We start from the raw sequence: 16,500 nt of genomic DNA on the forward strand, positions 1-16,500 counted from the left end.
AACTACACCAGCATCTCCATCCTGATGCATATCTCTTGTGTGAACTTGAAGACCAGGAATAGCTATTGAAGTCTTGAGACTCTTACGAAAGGCCAGGGAGGCTCTATCTTTTCCTTAAATTTCGAAATCGCAAAGGACCCCGACAGGAGTTCCAGGCAAATGGTGTGGAAACTCAGTTCTGCTTTGGACCAACGGCCCCCCTATGAAGATCTGGCTACAGTGGGGCCCCCCACCCCACCCGAACGGCTGGCGTCGGATTCTATTATCATCTCCTGGGTCGAGCAAAATACAGCTCTGGCATTCCAGGCTTCCATGTGGTCTAACCACCGGGATTTTTCTGTCGTGGCTTCCTCCGAAAGAATGACCGGTTCCGAGTAAGCAAGACCCTAGCAGAGATGCTGGATTTTTAAGCGTTGAAGTGTGCGATATTGAAGGGGACCCAGATAGATCGCCTGTATTGACAAGGCCAGCAGACCCACCAGTTGAGCTATGCACCTCAAGGATGTAGCTGCTAGGCTCCAAACTGATCTCAACTCCTTCTTGATGGTCTTCACTTTGTGGGGCAGAAGGATCAATTGGGCTGAACGAGAGTCCACCTGAGAACCCAGGAATTCTAAGCATTTACATGGGCTCAGGATTGATTTCTGAACGTTGATTATGAATCTGAGGTCGTGCAGGAGAAGAATAGTCCACTCAAGGTGTTTTATGGCTAGCTGGGGATATTGGGCCATAATGATGATGTTGTCCAGGTAAATGATTAGGTGAACTCCCTGAGCTATCAAAGATTCCACCACTGGCTTCATGGTCTTCGTGAAGCACCATGGAGCGGACGAAAGGATGAAACGCCTAATTCGTAACAAACGTTTCACCAATGGAATTGGAGGAAATGTCGGTGAGGAGGAAACATAGGAATGGTCAGATAGGCATCCTTCAGATCCAATCGAACCAGCCAGCCCCCTTCTTGTAGGATATCTCTTAAGAGGCGGATTGCCTCCATCTTGAAATGATGATAAAGTGTCCAACCATTGACATCTCTGAGGTTAAGTACCAATCTTGATCCACCACCCTTCTTTTCTACCAGAAAAATGCAACTGATGAAGAAGTTTGGGTGAGGGCACGTCACTTCTATTGTGCCTTTCTGCAAGAGCTCTTGTTTTTCTGACGAGATGAATTTCTGTTCTAGTTGGGAAAAATACATTGTGTGTGCGGGGGAGTTTTGAATGGGGGGATTCATAAAACTCTAGTCTATAACCCTGTATTGATTCTAGAATCCACGGATCTTGAGTCAACAATTGTCTGTTGTGCAAAAACAGGATTGATCTGCCCCCCCAACCCCTCCCCCCAGCGAAACCTCAGCTAAGGGAATAATTCTGACCTGTGGAGCCAGACTCTAGGAAAGCACCTTGTAGTCTTCCGAAGTATGCTTTCAGGAAACACCCTCTGTAGTTTCGGGAATGTGAGGTGTAGAAAATTGGATTGTACAAATCCTGGTTTCCTCCTCTACCTTTTTGGTAGTGTTCCATTTGTGGACCTTGAGGGAATCCATGGCCGAATGTTCGCCCCCTAAAGCGTCTAGCCCTGCCAAAAAGCGGTCAGAAAACCTTTTTAAGGGATCCTGGGAATTGTCTAAATTGGTATAGGTTGATACAAATTTTGATGGCTCTTTTAGAAATGGAGCCCCAAACAGGAGACCCTGGGCGATCGGTCCAGATCAGAAGAGGCAAGTTCTGTGAACTTTAGATCTAACTTGAGAAGTATAGATCTGCAACATTCGCTAGAGATAGTGCAGTTAGCGTTGCCCTGTTGACATACTGCTCTTTGAGCCCAACCAACCAGTACCTCAGTATTGATGGGTGACTTTGATTCTTTGGCTTGATGGCCCATCTTCAATATTTTAGTTAATGGGCCAGATACATACAAGAGCTTATCTTGTTAAGATTGCCAAGCATGACCTTGACCCTTCTTTGGGTTCTTGTCATACTTTTCTTATATAGGCACCATGTTGGGGGCACCTTCTGGTGTGTCTGTGACCTTGTCAGGTAGAGCTGGTCTAGGACATTCTGACCGACATGCGCTCATACTTCTTCATCAAAACTCTGGCGTATATGCGCCTGTGGCATCATGTGTAGGAATGTAGAATGTTAGGAACGTAGATGGTGGAATGTAGGGATTAGGTTGAGGGATTGTGGAACACTGTGGGTGGCGGTTGGAGGTCGGGACACTAACGGTGCGAGTGGTCGGTGCCGCTCTTTATGCGTATCTTCAATAAAGGAATCTCAGAAGATTAATTGCGCTACTGTTCATCTTTATATTGGTGACGAGCATGGGATCGGTACCTGCAGCGGGAACAGCTCTTGTACTGCACCGTTAATACTGGTTGAGTTACAGGAGAGACCTTGGAGGAAGTTGGCAATTGATTGTAAGGGTCCATTTTCTACTTTACCAACGAGGGAAGCGTATGTCATAGTGTTGATTGATTATTTTTCTAAATGGCCAGAAGTCAAATTTCTGAGCACTATTTCCACAGAAACAGTAATTGAATTTTTGTAAAATATATTTTCCAGGGAGGGGGTCCCAGAGATTCTTGTGTCGGACAATGGTGTGCAGTTTACTTCTGCGAAAATGTCTGATTTTTTTTAAAACAAATGTTATCAAACATGCAAAGGTGGCTCTATATAACCCTTCTTTGAATGGTCAGGTCGAGAGATTCAATAGAGTTGTTAAAGAAACTATAAAATCGGCCTGCAAATCTGGTATTTCGTGGAAACAGGCCCTAAGGAATATGCTTTCATCATACAGAGTGACTCCGCATTCTGTGACGGGGAGGATGCCTTTTGAATTGTTAAGAGGAAGGAAGCTGTCTACTGGCTTGGTTCTATGGTGGATAATGGAGAGAAACCAAGTGAAATTTGGCGTAGAGTGTGATAAGGAGATGAGGAACAATGTACAGGATTATCAATTGTGCACCCAACTGTGTCATAATGTGAAATCCAGTATGAGTGGATTGAAGGTGGGGCAAAGTGTCCGTGTTAAGGTATTGTATTGTAATAGTATTTATATAGCGCTTACTACCCCTGACGAGGCGTCGAAACGCTTTTCGGCGAGTAGCACACTACTCTGGAACCCAACAAGAATTAGTGATGGATTAGTATCGGGAAATATGAGTACAGTTTTAGTATTATTATGAGTTAATTTGAGCCGCGGATATGAGAGTTTGTTAGATAGATTGACTGGAGAAATGGAGGGGTGGAGGAGGAAAGAAATCCAGAAATGTTAATTGGGAGTATATCCCTCATTTACCCAACCCAAAGGCTTGGGATGAGTAAAGGGGGATGGAGGAGGGAAGAGTCTGTGGAAGGGTTAGGGAGATCATAGTAGTAGGGTGAGATGAATGAGGGTGAATTTAGTAGGGTTGTGTGGGAGGTCACGGTAGTAGAGTGAGGTTTGGTGAGTTAGATGTGGAAGCGGAGGGAAGAGCTTAGGCAGAGTTATTTAGGAGATGAAAGTAGTAGAAAGGATTTGGGATGAGTCAGAGTGGGAATGGAGGATAGTTTGATATAGACATGGCATATGATGATGGGTAGATAATTGTGATAAGATGAGAGCAGGGATTCATAGATATCTAGTATAACAACCCACCCAGGAGCCATGCAATGATCCACGAACATGACAAGCACAGAAACAACATATACATATATATATATATATATATATATATATATATATATATACATACACACATACACACACACATACAAACACACATGAATACACACATATGCACACATATATGTACATACAATACATAATTAGAACCGTAGGTAAATATACTTAGTCAAACAGGTTTAAAGAGTGTGTGTGTATTTTATTGTTATGACATAGTAGCGATACATATTTTCTAAAGAACTATACATAACTAGAAATAGACACATAATCAGAAAAAATATTTATCAACATAGGCATATGCAGTCCATAGTTGTTTGAATATGGTGGTTATGAAGGAAAGAGCCAACTCTTGAGTAGTTTTCTGAAGACAAGAAAGTTATCTGTGGCTCCTATAGTTGGGGGTAATGAATTGCATAGTTTGGCTGCTTGAATGGAGAAGGATGTACCACCTGTAGTCTTTTTCTTGTATGGTGGTGTTCTAAGGCAGGGTGCCAATCTTGAGCGGAGGTTTCTTTGTTGGATGTATTTGGTAATTTTGTTTCTGATAAAAAGCGGTCCTGTTCCATGTATAGCTTTGTGGGTGATACAAAGCAGCTTGAAAGTGCATCTTCTGTCAACGTGTAACCAGTGTAGTGCTCTCAAGGCAGGGGAGATGTGGGCTTGCGGCTTTACATGTAATAGTAACCTGGCTGCGGAGTTCTGGATACGTTGTAGTTTTTTCATAATAGATAGAGATGATCCATGGTAGAGGCCATTGGCATAATCCAGTTTGGATAGTACAAGCGAGATAGTAGCTTGCACCTTGTGTGGAAATCCGAGGTGGGGGAATATGAGTTGCAAAGTCTTCAAGGTGATGAAGCTTCTTGGTGCTAATTTGTCCACTTGGGCATTCATAGTTAACTTGGAATCCATGGTGATTCCAAGGCTTTTACCTTCCTTGGATAATTGAGGAGGTGGTCCGAGATCGTCAGGCCAGACGCACAAAGGGTCATAACTTTTCCAGTCACCACATATGAGTATTTCTGTTTTGGAGGTATTTAGTTTGAGATGGCTCCAGGTCAACCACTGATCAACGGCACTGAGGCAACTGAAAATTTGTGAGTTTTCAATGTTTTTGGGGCATTCTAATTTAGGTAGTATTTGTGTGTCATCTGCATAGTTTAGCATGTGAGATGGAAATCATTGATCAGTTCTGGTAAAGATATCATGTAGATGTTGAAAAGCAAAGGTGAGATGATTGATCCGTGGGGACCCCTGCTTTTGTGAGGTAGGGTTTGGACGAGAAGGGGGGCGAGTGGATGATATTAGATCTTTTTTGAAGATAGGAAGTAATCCAGTCGAGAGCAATCCCTTGTATGCAGGCTTCGTGGAGTCTTTGAATTAGGGTGTCATGGTCAACCGTATCAAAGGCAGCCGAGAGGTCGAAGAGAAGTAGTGCAGCAACTCCATTGCGGTCGACTGTGTTTTTAAGATCATCCCAGATTGCTGTGAGTGCCGATTCAGTGCTTCTTCCTGGGCGGAATACAGTTTGGAAGTCTGAAAGTATAGAATTGTCTTCAATGAATTGTGACATCTGGGCGAATGCTGCTCTTTCTATCAATTTGCCCAGGAAAGGTCCATTTGTGATTGGTCTGTAGTTGTTGGGGTCTTGCAGGTCTAGGTTTGTTTTCTTTAATAACGGTCGTATGTATGCCTTTTTCAGGTCTACAGGAAAAGTTCCTGTAGTTAAAGAGTTGTTGATGATTCTTCTTACAGGTGTGGCAGCAGAAGTAGATAGAAGAATGTTCTTGAAGATTTGTGGTGGGCAAGGGTCAGAAGGGCAACTGGAAGGTCTGGTTGCTTTGACCAAATCCATAAATTCACCTTGGGATATTTGAGAAGGGGAAATCACAATGGTCTGAACCAAGGAAAATTGTGAACATTTTGAGAAATGCAGTGAAGTTGGATGATGGTAGAGTGTGGAATATAAGGCGGTTGTCAATATGTAGGAGGGATGATTCATGTATCGAGAGTACGGAAGATAGGGAGTGTTTAAAGGAGTGTAATGGGTACTTGTTTGGGAGTGACTTCGATGCAGGGGATTCGACTGCCCATCATGAGAGACATCTGAATGTGGATGGAGCATCGTGACGTAGTGTGAGAGAGAGGAAGAGTCCTGTATATTTAAAAGACTATGTAACAGACCAATGAAGTTTCTATACGTCTTTATGGTGTTCGTGTACACTTAACTTTTTAACTCAAGTTGTATTTGGAGATCTATGTATGTACTACTGCAATTGTTCTTATTGTTGTTGTTCCTTTCTGCTGAACAATTGTATTTAAATGTTGTTGGGGAAGGTGTGTGGCATCGTGTGTAGGAATGTAGAATGTTAGGGACTCAGATGGTGAAATCTAGGAGTTAGGTTGAGGGATTGTGGAAAGCTGTGGGCGGTGGTTGGAGGTCGGGACACGCACGGTGCGAGTGGTCGGTGCCGCTCTTTTTGCGGATCTTCAATAAAGGAATCTCAGAAGATTAATTGTGCTACTGTTCATCTTTATAGTGCCTGTACATATTCTGCCACTTCTTGTGAGGGGCCCGTGTTGTAGCCCTTGGGAGTATGATAACCCCTGGTTCACATGTAAGAACCTTTGGCTGTTTATGGTTTGCGCCATGGTGTGTTTTGCTCTTTCGTTTGCTCGGCCACGGCTGTCCCCTTGGTCAGAACTCTGGGCCGAGGAAGAATCTGCGTCCTCTGTCCTGTGAGTCGGACAGGGTTCTGATGGGATGCTGTAAGCGTGCTCCTTGGTCAGGGAAGCGGGCAATTTATCAAAAGCCTCTGTGTGGGAGCCCTTAATAATGTTAGGGCTGGGCTTGTCCAGTGCGATTCCCTTGCCACCCTCAAGTATCCCTAGAGCTGAGGGTATCCAGCCTTGTTGCTGTGCAAAGCCACATAAGTGACGTTCCAGGGGCCCAATGGCCCTCACTAGGGCTTCATTAACCATATGCCTCACTTCTGTGTCCAGTGCATGCACCAGATTTTGCTCCAAAGATCCTGTGGGATCGTCATAGACATAGCCCTCTCTGTCTTCCTCATACATCATGTCTGCTATGCAGCATCAGAGGGTTAACATATTAATGTGCCCAAGCAGTAGACAATAATATTAGTGACCCCAGGTGAGGCAATCAGGGGAAGTAAGTGCTCATTATACCCCTAAACAGTTAAAAATACTGCCAGGATGGAGTAATCTTTGTTTGAAAGTAGAGGGAGGATCAGTTCATCACTCTGGCCAGAGCCTTTGCACAAGTGTCACTAGAAGCTTGTTTTTGATGGGTTGAGGCAAGAGATTGATCAGGCGTCTCTTCTTGCGTTCAAACTGCCCGCACTTGTGAAAACAGCAAAATGGAGGAGTGCGCATGCGCGCTGATTCCCCTTCTAAAACAATAGAAAGGGGACACCGTGGCCGAAAGTAGCGTCATCCTTGCTCCCTTTCTCCCACTCCACAAGGACTGAAGTGTGGGCGGCACGCCGCCCCGCCGGGAGGATAAGCGCTGCAGAGTAAAACACTGTAACGAGCCCCTTTCTGACGCCCGGAGTAATCGTGCGCTTGGGAAGCAGTGTCGGCAGAATCAGCGAGTATAAAGTCTTGGTAAAAACACAATCGTTTGCGTAGCCTGTCGGCGACCCAAGAAAGCACCTGAAGCACCTGCACGTGTCAGAAATCAAAGCGTCACACAATTCTACTATAGCAATAATACCTGATATACAAAACATACTTATTAATAATGAAAAATGCAATACAATTCTCCTACAGAAATCAATCAATCAGAGAATTTGTAAAGTGCACTACTCACCCGTGAGGGTCTCAAGGTGCTGGGGGGGGTGCTGCTATACCTCCTATGCAAAAATCGTAGGAGTGTATTTAACTGGCTGCAAAGCAGCAAAGAAAGAGGGAGTGGAATTGCAGTAGGTTGGACATATAGGGCTACGACTCTATGGTTGGACATGTGATTATGGGGTGTTCATGGGCTATGTAGTGTTTGTAAAAAAGTTTGTTTGATTGCTTGCTAAAAAATAAAGAGTGAAGAAAGAGAAGCATAATCAGAGCCTCCGGTCCTGACTCAGACTCACTCCAACTCCTTAGTGAAACCCCATAATCCATGCCCCTTTCTGGCTCTTGACTCATCGCTCGGAGACCCGACCAGCAAGGTGTGAGACTAGAGCTCATGCACCACCCTACATGTTTCAATTCAGAGTCTGCCACTGATTCTCTGTTTGACCTGAGGAAAGCCATTCACTACCCTGAGTATCCCCCTCTGACGATAGCCCACTGACCTACAAGATGTGCCTGATTCAGCCTCTTTAGGGTAAGGTGAGCAGTGTCCAGTCACAGTGGTGGCTGCCACAAATCTCAAAGGGGGAACAGGGTGGGGAGGCAGAAACAATAAAATTAAAAATAAAATTAAAAAAACCCTACCTGTCCGCCACAGGCCACCTCACTGCTTACCTGATGGTGTTGATGTTCCAGCAGACTCTGGTACACCAGCACAGGCTCCTCGTGCAATCCTGGTGCTGCTCTCATGCTATATTTAGCATGAGAGCAGTGTCAGCATTGGTCTGAGCTGCTTAGTCTGCTGCTCAGTCAGGGCACTGGAGTCTGTGCTGTTTCTCCAACCTGGCTGTGCAACACAGCCGGGTTGCAGAAACCTAAGTGTGCATGTCAGTTTAGCCAGCCCAAGACTGCTGGCCAAACTTACATGCGCACTTAGGTGCACTCACGCCACTCCTCCTCCTTCCACCCACGGCCCAGCCCCGTTCCTCCCTTCACATGCTGGCTCAGCCAGCAGCTGAAAAATAAAACGATAATCAAATATTGTTTTATTTTTCAACTCTGACTCTGAGCCAGAGGGGGAACGTCCCTTCCCCATTGTGGAGTAGCCCCTCCTGTCCACTCACTACCACTCACTCCCCTGCTTGTGCGGTTCCTTTCTGAGTCACTGACTATGTGACTGAAGAAACCCATTCATTATAACCCACAACTTTCAAAGATCCCCGGTCACCACTGTGGCACCCCTTGAAAATCTGATCCCATTCAATACCCCAATTCTGTGAGACCCACCCAAGCCCGGCCCCTAAACCGCCTCTAAACCCTCCCCATCGCGCTGACCACTCAGTTGAGTGAGTACCTGCATTTCTTTTTTCTCAGTTAAAGCGCTGTTTACAAGTATTCCTCCATCACCATTTGTGAATCTCATTAAATTTTAAAAAAAAGCGCATTTGATGTTTTTCACGTTGTTTACCTCGTTTTCGAATGCATCCTCGTATTTTGTTTAAAAACGAGGAAGCTCAGGAATTTAGTGTGGAAATACGAAGTGGTCCCGAGAGGAAAGACCCCGATTGACCCAGATCAAGCATTTCCTTATTGTGTTGAATCGGATCACATATGTCATTACTGTGTTCACTAATTGTTCTTCTATTGTGAATAAAATGTGATTATTTGAACCCCCTGTAGGCTGCGTTATTAGAAGGGAGTCTGACCTGAAACATCCGCGTCTGACTCAAAGTCTCCCTTAGTTTCAGGTAAAATACATTTTAAAGTGAAACAAAAGACGTCGTGTCCGTGCAGGCCGAGCTCTGATGCAGGCGACCTCTGCCCGGGTCTTAAAATCTTAAAATATCCTGTTGTTTCCACCATCTTCCCATTAAACTTTTCCACGCGTCAGTACAAATTAATTGGGGGTTAAAGTTCCTCGTTTGTTTTGTACATCTGTCTCTTAGTTGTTCCAGAACGTTGTAATTTCATTGTTAAAAATGCAATTTAACACTAAAACATATGTCGTCCTAAAAGCAAAAATATATTCACCCTCCCCGTCGGGGAATTGAACCCCGGTCTCCCGCGTGACAGGCGGGGATACTGACCACTATACTAACGAGGAATTGTTGACTCCCTGGTACCTGACCTCCTACTGATTGTTCTACCTGTCCCCCTGCTGGGGGCGCTGCACCCACATAAATGTCAGTGTTGACCCCGCCTGTGCCAGGAAGGAGCCGGTCTCTGTGTATCACTGATTTACAGCTTCCTCTGCACAGACTCCTCCTTTTCTCTCTCTGACAGTCACTGGGATCAGCGGCTGCACCTCCGTCCATCTGTGCTCTGGCTAAATTCACTTCTTGGTGCCATCTGAGAAAAATGGGGGAGACAAAAAGAATTGTCAAGCTCTAGCGTCGTTGCTTCAAAACATGGCGTATTTTAATTTCAGAATGTGAAAAGAAATATGAAGAGCAAATACGAAAAAAAAACCTTCGAGCCGGATTTGAACCAGCGACCTAAGGATACCAGCTTCACCACTACAGTCCTCCGCTCTACCAACTGAGCTATCGAAGGGACGGAAGCAGCATGTGACTGCAGCCTTCAGGTTATGTACCTGCCAGCAGTGGGGCCCAAGGTAACCATGTGTATGTTTGCTGTGCATTTAAAGACCGAGGTCACATATCAAGCTGTGTCTTCAGGATGCATGCTGGTTATTTTCAGATGCCTATCTCATTCTCCAGCATCACAAACCTACAATCAGCATCATTTCATCTACCACCTGAGTACTTTTTGGAAACTCATCGCACAATAACTACAAAGGGTGACTCTGCATTTTAATCGGCAAGGCGTGCTTTTCCTCTTCATTTGCGTACTCTGGAAAACACATGCCGCTTTAGCAATGCACATTTTCAGTGCTTTTCTAATATCTCAATATTTCAGCAGCAAGCATGGGGGAGGGCTTTCTGTTGAAGTCAGTCATACAGCCATTGTCTTTCCATCTTGATTACCTTTACTTAGAATTCAAAAAAAAAATGTGTCTTGTCGCAGACGCACAAAGTGATTTCTCAGCATTCACAGTGGTTTATTAAAAATAATGGGAACTAACTTTCTTGAGAAAAGTACAGCTCAGGAAATAAAATGGCAAAACCATCACAACAAGTATGTCGGCCAATGAACTCAGCTGGAATGCTGAAAGTTGTGTAGATTCTTAAACTTTGGAAAGCTTGGCGCTCAGTGTAAGAATGATAGGGAGTGTGCGGTGAGGATGCAGGCATGTTGCCCCCCCTGTGATTGGTGAAGGCGTGAACAATGACAATATTAACACTTACCAGTTTTACATAAAAAACCTTTCTCTAGTGCAAGGGTGCCCAACATAAGTCCAGTAGAGTCGTATCCATGCCGGATTTGCAGGATATCCAGAAGATATATATCAATGCCAGAAATGAACAACAGTTACATATTAAGCTCATCAGAGGTCACCTTGAAAACCTGGCATGGACGGCCCCGCCTCCCACTGCAATGGAAACCATTCTCTAACACACAGGATGGGGGGAGTGATACTGCTTCCTACCTGGCCTCGTGCAGAAAGGAAGCCAGAGACAGTGTATATTAAACTCACTACAAACAGTGGCAACTTGTAACCATTTCACATTTAAGGCTACACCCAACATTGTCTGCAGCTTGCCAGGCTGTGAGAGGCCCAGGGTTTGCACAGACATGAACAGATCCAGCTCTGCTTAAGAGGCTCAGCACTGGTTCTGTAAAGTGTCCATCCCTGGCCAGCCACAGTGCACGTGAGGAGCTGCTCATCCGGTTCTGTGCTCTTGTGCAACAAAAGGAAAGTAAAGTGACCTGATTTCTAAAGTGTTTGCTAGTTCCATATGCCACGTTCATAGCACCGTAAATAACAAGCATACATATCAGCCCCTTTATTTACCTTGTGAGGAAAAAGCGTTGAGCCCACTCGGTTTGGATTTAAGAATGTGACCTGTAAGTCATGCTCAGGTACCAGCAGGGGGCACTTTACTAGTGAGCCAATTTGGAGGCTGCCCATGACTGACTCTGCCCCAGCCCACCCCACCTTTTTGAGACAAGCATCTGTTGCGAAAACTCCTCGTCCCCCGGTAGGCGAGACCCCCCCTGGCTCCCAGCAAAGGCCTGACAGCCATCATCTCACCCCTGGAAGCACCTAGAAACTGCTGCTAGGCGCTCTCGAGCACAGTGTCAGTCCCACGGCTGCCTGCGTGTCTTTGACTTCTTCAGGCATCCCTCGCGCTTCCACATAAAGTGTAGCTCGTGACGCGCATCACCAGAAGGGAGATTATGGTTGGGGCATAGAAGCTAGACCCCAGGCGCTACATTACATACCCTGCACTGATGCTACAGCAATTGGGCATCGTCATTTGAACGTATTTGCCCTGGTTAGTCAGCGCAAATGTCTTTTTATTTAGCACGTTGATGTGCCGCACATGTCATCACAAAACTGCATCATTACAAGTGTAACATATGCATCCCAGAAATGCAGAAGCGTTGGTTCAACACTGCAATGTATGTAATCCCTCCCCCCCCCCCCAACCAGGACTGAAAAATGCACTTAAGGAGCAAACACTTTTTTTTTAGCTCAAATCACTCAGCTGTGTTTTTATAAAACATTACTGGTTTCTTGACAGCAGTGTGAATGATGACCCGAATTGCAGTCTGAACAGGGCCTGGCTATTGTTGGCAGCTCTTTCATGGCAGTACCACAATGGCTCCAGATGACAAACAAGCCTTGGTAAAGCTAATAGATCTTGCCTATGTGGGATCTATTGGTTTTGTGAATGTTTTTTTAGCCACATTGTACAGCAGCACTGGCTTCAGTGCAGCATGGATGAATGTAAAAAAAGCGCTATGAAGTGATCAATGCTGGCTGTGTCATATACAGCTTTTTTTCTTTACTTTCAGCCACATTGCAGAATGGCTAAATCACTGGTAAAACCAGTAGCTATCACATAGGCGATACCTATTGGCTTTGCCAATGCTTGTGTTCCTTGCCATTAATAACCTGACATCTGAAAAACATCAGGACTTTTACAAGGAGACGTGCACACTACAGGATACTGTCATTTCACTACTAACGCACCGCACGCTTGTCAATGGAAGGTTCCATGGTGTAATGGTTAGCACTCTGGACTTTGAGTCCAGCTATCTGAATTCAAATCTCGGTAGAACCTGCTGTAGTTTTAATAATTTAACATTCATTTCTTTAGTTTTGTATTATTTTTAAATTTTCAGTCCAGTACTAGTTACAAGCGAGCTAATATCTTTTGCACAGTTTACATCATCTATGCGTTGCTTACCTTGTTTATTTGAAATATGTTACTATATGGATGATATCAATTAAAATTGTAGCACAGAAGTATAGCTCGTCATAGATATTAATAATGCAGAACAAGTTAGGTGGTCATAGATATTAATAATAATGCAGAACAAGGTAGATGGAAGTTTTAAAAGTGTTTCCGCCCAGTTTCAAACCCGCGACCTTTCACGTGGGCAGCGAACTTGATAACCACTACACTGCAGAAACTCGTGTGAGCTGATGTCACCTGTACATTATACTGAGAAGTATAAAGGGGTGGGGCATTGGGGGTGACGAGCAGTGAGGGGAGTGCACTGTGCACTCCCCTCAGTGCACATGTGTGTTTGGCCGGCCATCTGGGGCACACTGCTGCCGGGCTGGAGAGAGCAGGCACAGGCTCCCAGTCTGTCTGGGAGCGACGTGGCTGGGCACTCCCAGCCAATCCTAACGCTTCTCTGAGCAGCGTCAGGATTGGCCGCAGGGCAGGCTGGGAGCCTGCTGCTGACGGAGGAGCAGCGGTGCGGCGGAGCAGGTGAGTTTTTAGTTTTTTAACTTTTTAATATTGTTAATACTCTCCTTGCCTCCCCACACCCGGCTCTCCACCTCACCTCTGGTAACCTCGTGAGTCGCGACCGCCACTTAGTCAAGGAGAGTTATCTTTCCCTTAGAGTCCACTCTAGTCAAGGGGGCAAAAAGATTCTGAATCTCTGCCTAACTAAACAACACTTTAATCACCCCAGAGCCTTCCAGTAGCTGACATCACACCCAAAGAAACAATTACTAACAAGACACCATTGTCAATTATGTCCAATTCACTTTTATCCTCTTCTGAACACATCTGCTCCACCTTGGATTACATCCATGCCCAGGAATATAGTAAGGGAGCCGTTCTTGTAGCTCCTTGTTACCAAGTTTCGTCCTTGGCAACCCAACTCTCTCTTCCTTACCTATCACCTGCAGACGAAAGAAAAATAGCGCACAAACAAAGCAAGTTTCATGTTGAAATTAAACATAGGAATTGGCAGAATTTAACTCCAGCCTGAACAATGGAATGGAAGCACATTTTAGTTATGTTTTTACAAATGCAATTCTCTTAAACACAATAAATGATGAGTGACTATAAAATATATCATTTGTTAAGATACCAAGGTATAAATGCATCTGGTTAACATTTCATAAAAGCAGTTTATATCTAACAAGTGTAATATCACTCACAAAGGCACCATAATGTTGTGGTCTTTTAATGCATCACATTTACATGGGTATAGTTTTTCACACAATATATGAAGGTAAATGCTGTCCTTCTCTTCTTCCAAAGAAAGCATAATGGCACAGCCATGTTATGCTCTGTCACACCCATTGCTGTGAAACATCTGGTGGAGCCATGGGGGTGCATCTGTAATGTTATGGGTACTTGTAAGGCACGCAATCACCTGCAAGGGTTTCCTGGCGCTGAGCAGGCGTGTGTGTGTGTAGCCCTGTCTAAGGTAGGTTGGTTTATTAAAAACGCAGGTCTTCAACTTCTTGCAGAATTGAAGAAGAGAAGAAAATGCTCTGATGTGAAATGGGAGTCCATTCCATGCTTTAGGAGTGATGCAACAGAACACCCATCCTCCTGATCTGGTTCTCTGTATGTATGGGATGTGTGTGAGTAGGAGACCTGAGTAGATGGAGGTCTCTTGGTGGTTGTGGAAAGAGATGCAACTGGTCAAGTAGGTGGGGCCTACGTTGTGTTCTGCCTTGAATGTGTATGTAAGGTGTTTGAAATTAGTTCATTTCTGTGTCGGGAGACAGTGGAGCTCTCTGAGGTGTGGTGTGATGTGAATTCAGAGCGGGAGGTTGAGGATGAGTCTGGCTGCCAACTTCCAGGTAGTTTTCTAGTGAGTTATCTGATGTTTCAAGCATAGAGAGCATCCCCGTCGCCCAACTTGCTGGTAACTTGGTCATGAGTGGCAGTTTTTTTGTGTTGCTGGCTGTGGATTCTAATGATGAGTATTGTCTGCTTTCAAGCCCTGCGGGAGGGTTGCCACTTTTTCAGAGAAGAATTCTAAATATTTCTGTCTAGACTCAGGATACGGAAGGTCCGGGAGATTGTATTTAAATAGTAGTTTGTGTAAAGTTGCACTCCACTCTTTCGGACCTTCATACAAGGAGTAAAACTTTCCTCTTAGCAGTGAACTTACAGCCTGTGATAGTATTCTCTCAGTTCTGAGACTCACACTGAGTAGGGCTTTGAGAAACTTGTTCCAATAAAGAAAATAAAGACGGACTGAAGGGGGCTCAGAAAGAAATGAGGGGTGAAGGAAGAAAGAAGCTGGAATGTGGAGGGAAATAGATTGATGTTGTTAAAGTAATGTTTTATTTTACCAAGTTTGAGAGGGTTTAAAGTTTGACTACTCAGCACTGAAGGTAATGGATATCAAACAAAAAGTCACTATGGAAACCTGGGATCTTTAGAGCTTCAGTCTAACGTCCTAGTCAAGAGCCCATGGAGGGGCTCTGTTGTTTTGGAGAGTTCACAGGTATCTTTACAGGTGTCCAGGTCTCTCATCACCTCCCCCCTTAGTCTGAAAGAAGCCTCGCCGGGGGTCGCTGCTCTCTTTACAGCAGTGTGGACCAGACATCACCACACAGGCTTAAACCTACGCTTTCGCCGACTGATCAAGATATGCAAAAAGCCAGAATAAAACACCAGACATGGAAGACACACTGCATTCATGGAGACCACGAAGAAAGAGATACTGCACATTAAATAGATTTACATTAAATAGATGGAGAATACTTGACGGAGACACAAACTATTAAAACAAGCATTTGCAATGCAACGGGTCTCGCGTTTGCTCATGTTAGAGCTGATCGCGTTGTAAACTCCTAACCCGACTTTTCACCTATCGGGCAAAAGTGCATTTATGTACATAACCCGAAAAAGTGAAGTTAATTATGTAAAGTGCTCGACTTCTGCCAAGCGAGATCGCGCTCGTAAATGAGAGAAAAAGAAGTCCATGAGCCCGATGGAAAACAGCGAGCCTCGCATGTTTTCTGTACTTGGTCGCTGCGCTGGAGGAGGGCTAGCCACGGGAAAAGGCATGACCTATGCGTGCCTTCGACTAATGAAAGCAAGCAGATTTTATTAGGCAAGCCCACGTACCAATAAAAAACACTGACGTGACGTTGACAGGGCTCTGAGCCCTTTTCTAAACACTAAAGCGTCTCGCTGCGATACGCATGCGCGAGCGCATGCAACGCAGGCTCGACCCTAAAAACATGAATAACCAATACACTACTGGGAAGCCTACGTTTCTTCGTTACTACAATTTGCGTTCACTCCAATTTCAGAAAAGTACGTTCGTTATTAAAAAAGATACAGTTTGGTTCTAATTGTTTGTATAGATGATATATAGTTTTAGTTGAAAATCAGAGGCGCAACTAGAAAAAGTAATAGTGATGAAGCTTATAATACATTTAAAATGAACCATGACGCGATTACGTGGAATTGATAATCAAGCAAAACAGCCAGTACCAATTGTTCACCACATAGTACTTTGTTTTTCTGTAAATAATAAACATTTGCTGTCGACAAAGTGGTCCATAACTTAAAATCAAAATTTACAAATGTGTTCCCAAAACTTGATTCCTTCATGTTGAAAGCTTTCTCTGTTGGATTTCCAAGCCTGCCAGCGCTCTGCTGGAGGCGCCTCGGTGTTGGT

General features: G+C 44.6%; 2 non-coding genes across 2 annotated transcripts; both read right to left on the reverse strand.

Annotated features, from left to right (window-relative positions):
- Positions 1 to 9,508: 9,508 nt before the first annotated feature.
- On the reverse strand, positions 9,509 to 9,580 carry TRNAD-GUC (transfer RNA aspartic acid (anticodon GUC)). Its single transcript has one exon. It is a non-coding gene; the product is annotated as a tRNA-Asp (tRNA).
- A 363-nt stretch (positions 9,581 to 9,943) lies between these two features.
- On the reverse strand, positions 9,944 to 10,029 carry TRNAY-GUA (transfer RNA tyrosine (anticodon GUA)). Its single transcript is given in 2 exon segments — positions 9,944 to 9,979; positions 9,993 to 10,029. It is a non-coding gene; the product is annotated as a tRNA-Tyr (tRNA).
- Positions 10,030 to 16,500: the final 6,471 nt, after the last annotated feature.

This window comes from Pleurodeles waltl, chromosome 4_2 (genome assembly GCF_031143425.1).
Source record: "Pleurodeles waltl isolate 20211129_DDA chromosome 4_2, aPleWal1.hap1.20221129, whole genome shotgun sequence".
Classification (NCBI taxonomy): domain Eukaryota; kingdom Metazoa; phylum Chordata; class Amphibia; order Caudata; family Salamandridae; genus Pleurodeles; species Pleurodeles waltl.